Here is a 10,144-nt window from a genome sequence, read left to right as displayed (position 1 = left end):
TCCTTTTACAGTGGTCATCAATGTAACAGCATTCAAAGTGTAAAAAAAATCCATTATCTTCCGCCAGAGTAGTAGAGTGTCACTATTGTGACACTGAACTACTCTGATGAAAGTATATGAAAAATAGAAAAAGTAGAAAAAATGTTAAAACATGTTTTTAAAAAATAAAATATTGTAAAAATCTTTTTTTTTTTCTAACACACTGTCACCAGTCAGTGTCACCATCTGTCGGAGATCACCTCCGCGATGGGCTCGGCGCAGGCGCAGTGCACCGCCCTGTGCAGGAACGCGGGCACTGGGACCTGGCCGATCGCAACGAACGAGTTTGCGCATGCGCAGTAGGGACCGCGGGCGCTCGCGTGGCACCAATGACAGCGCAGGGCGGGATATTTAAATGGCCCTGAGCTGTCATTCAGTGCCTTCTGGTCTTCCCTGTATCCTGTACCTGCGAACCTGTGATTTGTAAGTTGCTGACCCGGATTGTGCTCTGACCTTGCTATATTCTCCTGCCCAGACCCTTGCTTTGCCTGACCTCTCTCTTGGATGCTCCCTATTGGATCTGACCTGCTGTTACTGACCTGGCATGTGACCCGACTATTCTTTGCCCGCTGCCTTGTACCGTACCGTCCTCTCTGTTACCGACCCGGCCTGTCTGACTTCGCACCTGCTCAGCCATCCATCCGTCCCTCCCAGTGGGGTCTTCAGACCTCCTCATATCAGGCTCTCCCCCGTGGGAGCCCTCTGCGTATACCACTACCACTGACGGGTTTACCCAGTAGCCACGACCTGGTCTCGGGGTGCTCCAAGTCCATCCCCACCATCAGGGGCCCTGGTGAACAAGCACCTTGGGACTTAGATTCCATGCTCTGGGAACACCTATTCAGTGGAGTGCTAGTGGTACCGCCGGGTGGTCCCTTACAGTACCAGAAGGCCATGACTGAGCCTCGAGGAGGACCCTCCCCGCTGGAAGAAGTTTGTAGGCACCTGGCTACCCTGACACAAGCCGTAAACGTATTACAGGACAGATGTTTACAGATTGAGAATTGGTTCCAGGCTTGCACTATATCTGTCCCTGCACCACAGGCCCCTGTCCCCGCACCCCCGCCCGTAGCGGCCCATGAGCCCGCTTCAGGGGCTCCCGCACCACTTCCTATGGCGGAACGCCGAGTACCCTTACCAGAGAGTTTTCACGGGGACCGCACACGCTTCAGGTCGTTCCGTGAGTCCTGCCTTCTCTATTTCGAGTTACAACCTCGTACCTTTTTGACGGAATCAGTGAAAGTGGGGTTCGTCATCTCCCTCCTGCAGGGTGAACCCCAAGACTGGGCCCACCGACTGAGGGGAAACAACGACCCCCACCTAGGCTCAGTTAATGTTTTTTTTGACGCGATGGCCATCTTATACGATGACCCGCAGCGGGCAGCCTCGGCCGAAGCAACTTTGTACACGCTTTGGCAGGGCCGACGAGCGGCAGAGGAATACGCCTCCGATTTTAGGCGTTGGATGGGGGACACACGCTGGAACGAGTTTTCTCACAGAGGCCCTGAAAGACGAGCTCGCCCGGGTGGAGATGCCTGAGGCATTAGAAGACTTAATTGCGCTAACCATTAAGATTGACCGTAGACTGGGGGAACGCAGGTTTGAGAGGTCCGGTCAGGGTCGTGGGAGTACCTGGGGGTCTTTCCAGGGTCCCAGCCAATCCACTGGGCCACATTTCTAGAACCCGCCGGCTGGAGATACTCCTGAACCCATGCAGCTAGGCCTGGCACGTCCTAAGTTATCTCCAGAGGAACGCCAGCGCAGACGCTCCCAGAACCTGTGCCTCTACTGTGGTGAAGCTGGTCACATGGTACGATCCTGCCCGCAGAAACTGAGTAAGTGCACCTCTTCTTCCTTGTCTATTGGCGATGTTATTACTTCCCAATACTTAGTTGTGCCCCTCTCCTTTCAGCTTCCAGAAAGGACCGTGGAAGTGACGGCCATAATTGATTTGGGGGCATGCAGCTGTTTTGTAGATATTAACTTTGCTCACCAGCAGGGTATTCCCCTCCAACCAAAAGAAAGGGGGTTCAACATATTTTTGGCCGATGGGTCCCGGATAAAATCAGGGGTGGTTAACCAGGAGACCCCTTCCATTGCCACCACCATTGCCAGCCAACACCAGGAACTCCTCCGCCTAAATGCTATCGCATCACCCCTTTTCCCAGTCATTCTGGGGCTCCCATGGTTACGGGCCCATAACCCCCAGATTGACTGGGAGACCAGGGTAGTCTCGTTCCCCTTCCCATACTGTCAGGAACACTGCCGCACTTCGAGCCCAGGAGTCCCCCAGGTCCTCGTGTGCTCGGAAGGGGATGCCGACTTAAGGCAGGTCATTCCTGCAGCCTATCATGAGTTCCTAGATGTATTCAGTAAACGGGGAGCAGATACTCTACCCCCCCACCGCCCGTATGACTGTCCTATTAACCTGTTACCTGGCTCAGAGATTCCTTTTGGGCAAATCTTCCCCTTTCGGAGCTCGAATTGGGGGCCCTGAAGGAATAAATTTAGGATAGCCTCCAGAAGGGATTCATCCACCCCTCTACTTCTCCGGCAGGGGCGGGAATTTTCTTTGTAGAAAAAAAGGACAAGACCTTGAGACCGTGTATTGATTACCGGGAGTTGAATAGAGTCACAATCAAAAATCGTTATCCACTACCATTGGTACCAGAGTTATTCCAGAGTTTAAAGGCTGCAGTGGTATTCACAAAGCTGGATTTAAGGGGAGCGTACAACTTGGTTCGCATAAGGGAGGGGGATGAGTGGAAAACGGCATTCCGCACCCGTTTTGGCCACTTTGAATATTTGGTCATGCCTTTCGGTTTGTGCCATGCACCGGCCACTTTTCAACACTTTGTGAACGACATTTTTAGGGACTTCCTGGATGTCTTTGTTATCGTCTACTTAGATGATATTTTGATTTTCTCACCTTCCCTGGGGGAGCATAGAGTACATGTAGCAAGGGTGTTGGGGCGTTTGCGGCAGCACGGGTTGTACGCCAAGGCTGACAAATGTTGTTTCGAACAATACAGCATTACTTTTCTGGGCCTGATTATCTCCGCCGCGGGGGTCGCGATGGACCCTCAGAAAGTCTCTGCAATTCTGGATTGGCCTGAACCCACAGACAGGAAAGGTGTCCAACGGTTTGTCGGGTTCGCAAACTTTTACCGCAAGTTCATCAAGAACTTCTCGGGTCTGGTCTCCCCCATTACTCAGCTAACCAAGCTTGGAACTCGGTTCAGATGGACACCAGAGGCGCAGAAAGCTTTTGAAGCATTGAAGAAGCTACTCACCTTGGCACCCATCCTGGGTCACCCAGATGCTGCCTTACCCTACATCTTGGAGGTAGATGCATCGGAGAATGCGGTAGGTTCCATTCTATCCCAGCGAAAGGGCACCAGGGAACTGCTCCATCCTGTAGCATTTTTCTCACGGAAACTCACCCCGGCGGAAAGAAACTACGATATCGGTGATCGTGAACTACTGGATATTAAGACAGCGTTAGAGAAATGGAGGTACCTGCTGGAAGGTGTTTCACACCCCATCTTGATATTTACAGATCACAAGAATCTGGAGTACCTGAGGACCGCCAAACGCTTACGCCCACGACAGGCGAGAGGGGCATTATTCTTCTCAAGATTTAATTTCCATATTACGCACAGGCCTGGATCAAAGAATACAAAGCCAGATGCGTTATCACGCATGTACGAGGATGCCAAGGAGGTCCCAGTACCCGACACTATCCTGTCTTCGGGAAACTTCTTGGCACTCCAGACGGACCTTCGTTCCAAGATAATGGAGGCGTCCACGGCCGTATCCATCCCAGCCGGGGTGCCCCTCCAGAACAAGGGGGGACTCCTATGGAAGGAAGATCGGATTATGGTGCCAGAGGAAACCCGAACCCTGGTCTTGTGACATTGCCATGACCACCCGATGGCAGGGCACTTTGGCCCAGCCAAGACCCTAGAGCTCCTCCGACGCTCCTTCTGGTGGCCAGACATGGCTAAAGATTGTAAGCACTATGTAAAATCCTGCATCACCTGCCAGAGGAACAAACCATCAAGGAACAAAGCTTGGGGTCTGCTGCGGCCTTTACCGATTCCCAAACGGCCTTGGCAGAAAATTTTGATGGATTTTATAGTCGAGCTTCCACCGTCACTAGACCACACAGCAATCCTTGTGGTCATGGACCGTTTATCTAAGATGGCTCACTTCATACCATTAAGGAAGACTACGTCGGCAGCCGAAACTGCGTGAGTATTCATTCAAGAGGTTGTAAGACTGCACGGGGTTCCTGAAGACATTGTCTCAGAGCGAGGGGTTCAGTTTACTTCGAGATTTTGAAGGGCACTGTGAAAAAGCCCTGGACATCCAATTGTCCCTCTCCTCTGCATTCCACCCTCAGACCAATGGACAGACCGAAAGGACTAACCAGACCCTGGAGCAATACCTGCGCAGCTATACATCTTTTGCTCAGGATGACTGGATACCACTTCTACCCTTGGCGGAATTCGCGTACAACAACGCTTGCCATTCAGCAACGGGGCAGTCCCCGTTCTTTTCCAATTATGGGCTTCACCCTATCTTCCTCCCGGACTTAGTCTCTGAATTCCCAGTTCCAGCAACACAGGATACCTTGACATTTTTCTCCTCAAACAACAAGAAACTACAGGAAGCCATCACTCGGGCCCAAGAAGACTACAAGAAGGCATTTAACAAGAAACAAAGAGGAGATCTGGTGTTGCGGCCCGGAGAGAAGGTTTGGTTGTCTACATCCAACTTAAAGATGCTTTGCCCCTCAAAGAAGTTGGGACCTAAATTTCTAGGCCCCTTTTGCGTGAAGCGGATGGTCAACGAGGTGGCATACGAACTTGTCCTCCCTGACACACTCAAGATACACCCGGTCTTCCATGTGTCCTTGCTGAAACCAGTGATCCCAGATGCCTTCCCAGAACGAGAATCCCGACCTCCGGAGGCCATAACGGTCGAAGGACAAGAAGAATTTGAGGTTGAAATAATCCTGAAGTGCCGAAGGAGGGGGGGCCAGACCCAATTTTTAATTAAATGGAAGGGCTATGGCCCTGAGGACAATTCTTGGGAACCAGCCCATAATGTCCATGCACCTAGGCTTGTTCGGAGGTTCCTTCATGACCACCCGTGGTGGGGAGATAGGGTGGGCACCCAGAGGTTGCCCGTAGGGGGGGGGCCCAATGTCGGAGATCACCTCCGCGATGGGCACGGCGCAGGCGCAGTGCACCGCCCTGTGCAGGAATGCTGGCACTGGGACCTGGACGATCGCAACGAACGAGTTTGCGCATGCGCAGTAGGGAGCGCGGGCGCTCGCGTGGCACCAATGACAGCGCAGGGTGGGATATTTAAATGGCCCTGAGCTGTCATTCAGTGCCTTCTGGTCCCCCCTGTATCCTGTACCTGCGAACCTGTGATGTGATTTGTAAGTTGCTGACCCGGATTGTGCTCTGACCTTGCTATATTCTCCTGCCCAGACCCTTGCTTTGCCTGACCTCTCTCTTGGATGCCCCCTATTGGATCTGACCTGCTGTTACTGACCTGGCGTGTGACCCGACTATTCTTTGCCCGCTGCCTTGTACCGTACCGTCCTCTCTGTTACCGACCCGGCCTGTCTGACTTCGCACCTGCTCAGCCATCCATCCGTCCCTCCCAGTGGGGTCTTCAGACCTCCTCATATCAGGCTCTCCCCCGTGGGAGCCCTCTGCGTATACCACTACCACTGACGGGTTTACCCAGTAGCCACGACCTGGTCTCGGGGTGCTCCAAGTCCATCCCCACCATCAGGGGCCCTGGTGAACAAGCACCTTGGGACTTAGATTCCGTGCTCTGGGAACGCCTATTCAGTGGAGTGCTAGTGGTACCACCGGGTGGCCCTTACACCATCACACCAGTCATATGATGATGCTGTTCTGCACTGGTGACAGTATGTTAAAAACATTTTTTTTAATAAATTATTTAATCTCTTCATTTTCCAAGCAATTGTGACAAAATAATTGCAACTTCAAAAAACTTGCCATGCCTCTTACTAAATACCTCTACTTTCCAAAAAGGGGTAATTTGGGGGAAATTTGTACTGTTCTGGAATTTTAAGGGCCTCAAGAAATAAGATAGACCCTCAGTACATCAGAAATGATACATTTTCAGATAAATATACCATAGTTTGTAGATGCTCTTAATGAGATGACGGATGGTGTCCTGGGGGATTTCCTTCCAGATCTGGACCAGGGTATCACTGAACAGTCTGAGGTGCAACCTGGCAGCGTCATATGGACAAAAACATGATATCCCAGATTAGGGGCGGAATGACCATTTGGAAACTCAGGCACTGCCCGAGGGCCCGGGGTCAGTAGGGGGCCCCATGAGATGCTCCTGGTACCTTTTTTATAGGCTTTTTTGAGTTTGGGCAAGGACACAGGGGCCCCATGATCCCCTATTGCCCGTGGGCCCCATGAGTTGTCAGTCTGCCCTGTCCCAGATTGGATTAAGGTTAGGTGAGCGTGGGGGCCATTTAATGGTATCAATTCCTTCATCCTCCAGGAACTGCCTGCATACTCTCACCACATAAGGCCGGGCATTGTCGTGCACCAGAAGGAACCCAGGACTCACTGCACCAGCATATGGTCTGACAATTTGTCTAAGGATTTCATCCCGATACCTAATGACAGTCAGGGTGCCATTGTCTAGCCTGTAGAGGTCTGTGTGTCCCTCAATGGATATGCCTCCCCAGACCATTACTGATCCACCACCAAAACAGTCACACTGAAAAATGTTACAGGCAGGATATAGTTCTCCATGGCTTCTCCAGACCTTTTCACTTCTGTCACATGTGCTCAGGGTGAACCTGCTCTCATCTGTGAAAAGCACAGGGCGCCAGTGGCGGACCTGCCAATTCCGGTGTTCAAAGGCAAATGCCAATCGAGTTCTATGGTGTCTGACAGTGAGCACAGGGCCCTCTAGAGGACATTGGGCCTCCAGGCCACCCTCATGAAGTCTGCTTCTGATTTTCTGGGCAGACATTCACACCAGTGGCCTGCTGGAGATCATTGTGTAGGGATCTGGCAGTGCTCATCCTGTTCCTCCTTTTACAAAGGAGCAGATACCGTTTCTGCTGATGGGTTAAGCACCTTCGCCTTGAGTAACTGCCTGTCTCCTGGAATCTCCACCATGCTCTTGAGACTTTGCTGAGAGACACAGCAAACCTTCAGGCAATGGCATGCATAGATGTGCCATCCTGGAGGAGCTGCACTGCCTGTGCACTGCCTGTGCAACCTCTGTAGGGTCTGGGTATCTCCTCATGCTACCAGTAGTGCCACTGGCCCTAGCCAAATGAAAAACTAGTGAAAAACAGTCAGAAAAGATCAGTAGGGAAAAAAATGCCAGTGGCCCCCACCTGTAAAACCATTCCTGTTTTGGGAGTCATCTCGTTGTTTACCATCTAATGCACCTGTTGTTAATTTCATTAACACCAAAGAGCTAAAACTGATCAACAACCCCCTCTGCTACTTAACTGACCAGATCAATATCCCAGGAGTTTCATTGACTTGATGCTAGACTCTGATTACAAAGTGTTCCTTTCATTTTTTTGAGCAGTATATATAATAAAAAAAAATCCAGTGATGATAAAATACCACCAAAAGAAAGCTCTATTTATGTGAATGATATAAATTTAATTTGCTTACAGTGTTGCGTGACTGCGCAATTGCCAGTTAAAATAGCACAGTTTTGAATAACAAAAAAATGCTCTGGTCTTAAAGGATGTAAAACCTTTCAAAGGTCAAGTGGTTAAAGGATTGGGGTTTGCCCATGTTGTTCTGTTGTATTGAAAGAATCTCTCTCTCTACTGTATGGTATTTTGTTGCTTTGCAAATGTCTCCATTGCAATGCCCAGCTCCCTATGCCCTTTATCCTTGAAATTGGACAAATTTACTATAAATATCACCCCATAGAGTGTGGTTATAGGCTTAGTTTGGGTTTCATGGATTTTAGGCAGAATTTGCAAATTGAACCTAAGCAGATTTTCCCAACCTTACTTAAGACCCAAAAAGAAGACAAAGCATTCTGGAAAAACATTATTTATGTGGTGACCAGGAGTCGACAAAGACTTTACGGCCCATAATAGGAATTATAATCATCATCATAGTAATGAATTTTGCTGGCTTTCCCTTGGCTTGATGCTTAGTTAGGGTTTTGTTGAAGTCAAGCAAGATTGACAAATCAAACCCAAACAGATGTGTTCATCCCTACTTAAGATATCACAAAAAAACATTTTGGAAAAACATTAATTGTGTGGTTGACAGGCAATTGAGTTTTTCCCTTGTCCAGCAAGATGTAAACCGTCCACCTTGTTCTGAGTTAACTACATGATTGTATGTGACTGAGTCATCAATAACATCAAACCAAGAAATGAGTAGAAATGTATTTTAAACCAGAGCTAAAAAAAACAAATTAACAAATTAACAAATTAACATTTTCACTCAAATTTTCTTTTCGCTTTTGATAATATTTCACATTCCATATCCGTCTTCTTCTGTTAGATTAATACAAACCACTTCATTATATTTGACACTAATTAGTCCATCAGCGGCAGCTGTAACAAATGTGGTCCACTGGGAAGACTTGAATGCGGTGACTGCAAACGTTTCTAAATCTAAATTGTGAGTCAGGGTGTTGGCTTTATGAAATCTATAAAAGCCCAACTGCATTCAGGAGAAAATCAATGCAACCAGAGTTGCACTCAAATCCACAGGGCCTCTACGAATTGCATTCTTCAATTGACAGTATTCACATAGAATAGAACATTTCAGGAACTGTTGATTTTACAAGACATAAATCCAAGCCATGAGCTCATCTCCCAAGAATATATCTGTAAATAATAACAACTTTGTTCTGGTGGGGATTGTTGAGCTTGAATCATTTCGATATGTATGTGCTGTTTCAGCTCTTGTATTATTTTCAGTCACATTGTTTTTGAGTTCTATGATTGTCTATGTAACCTGGACAGAGAAAAGCTTGCATGAGCCTATGTACATCTTTATATGCATCTTGGTTATGAATGTGATGTTTGGGAATGCATCATATTTCCCCAAGCTGGCCATTGACTTGTTGTCTGGATGCTCAACCATCTCATACACAGGATGTCTCTGTCAATCTTTCTGTATCCAGACTTATACATGGGTTGAAATGTTTACTTTTACGGCAATGGCATATGATCGATATCTGGCTGTAGGCCACCCTCTGAGATACCACACTCTGATGACCAATGTTACAACTAAAAATATATCACTTGCCATATATGTTTTTGTTGTGGTGTCAGTAATTGTGAGTATACTGTTGACATTAAGGCTAACATTCTGTGGAGTAAATATCAACAATGTCTTTTGTGAGATCATGTCTCTACAGCCGCTTGCATGTAACGATATAACAATTAACACCATCTATGGATCAACTTTGACTTTTTGCAATGTGATTGGCTGTTTGCTTGTAGTAATGTACTGTTACATAAGAACAGTTGTCATCTGTCTCAAACTTTCTTCAGAATCCTCTCACAAAGCTATGCATACATTGGTGACTCACATATTGGCCTTCTCTATTTATGTTGTCAACCTCTTTTTCCTTAATTTCAGGTACAGGCTAAACCTGGGTTCTGTATCAGTCAAAGTTGATGTTATCATACCTTTGATTGGTACCAGTATAGCTACTTCTGTAAACCCTTTGATCTATGGCATAAGGACCAAAGCTCTCAGGGAAAAATCATATGGAACATTCAGAAAATGGTTGGCATACTAACAGAATAAAATCAGTTCATATTTTTTCAGGAGCAGTCTTACTATTGTAGAGATGTGTTATTTTTCTACATTTATTTTTTCCATTTTGGAATTATGTAGGAAATAGAGGGCTGTAGTCTGTGTTTGCCTGTTAATGTTCTCTAAGCATCTCATATGTCCAGTTTTTTCATAGTCTGGCTTAAAAAAGACAAAAGTCCATCCAGTTCAACAAAAAAAAAAAATAATAATAATCCTATATGCACAGTTGATCCAGAGGAAGGAAAAGATAACCCCTAGCAAAGCATGATCCA

At 47.6% G+C, this 10,144-nt stretch overlaps 1 pseudogene; it reads left to right on the top strand.

The window, feature by feature from the left end:
• Positions 1 to 8,907: 8,907 nt before the first annotated feature.
• LOC149438360 (olfactory receptor 6N1-like) lies at positions 8,908 to 9,863 on the top strand (annotated as a pseudogene).
• Positions 9,864 to 10,144: the final 281 nt, after the last annotated feature.

The sequence above is a fragment of the Staurois parvus genome, unplaced genomic scaffold (genome assembly GCF_062004578.1).
Source record: "Staurois parvus isolate SC_StPar_1 unplaced genomic scaffold, SC_StPar_1.0 ptg001192l, whole genome shotgun sequence".
NCBI classification, from domain to species: domain Eukaryota; kingdom Metazoa; phylum Chordata; class Amphibia; order Anura; family Ranidae; genus Staurois; species Staurois parvus.
This window is presented reverse-complemented; position numbering and strand designations above follow the sequence as displayed.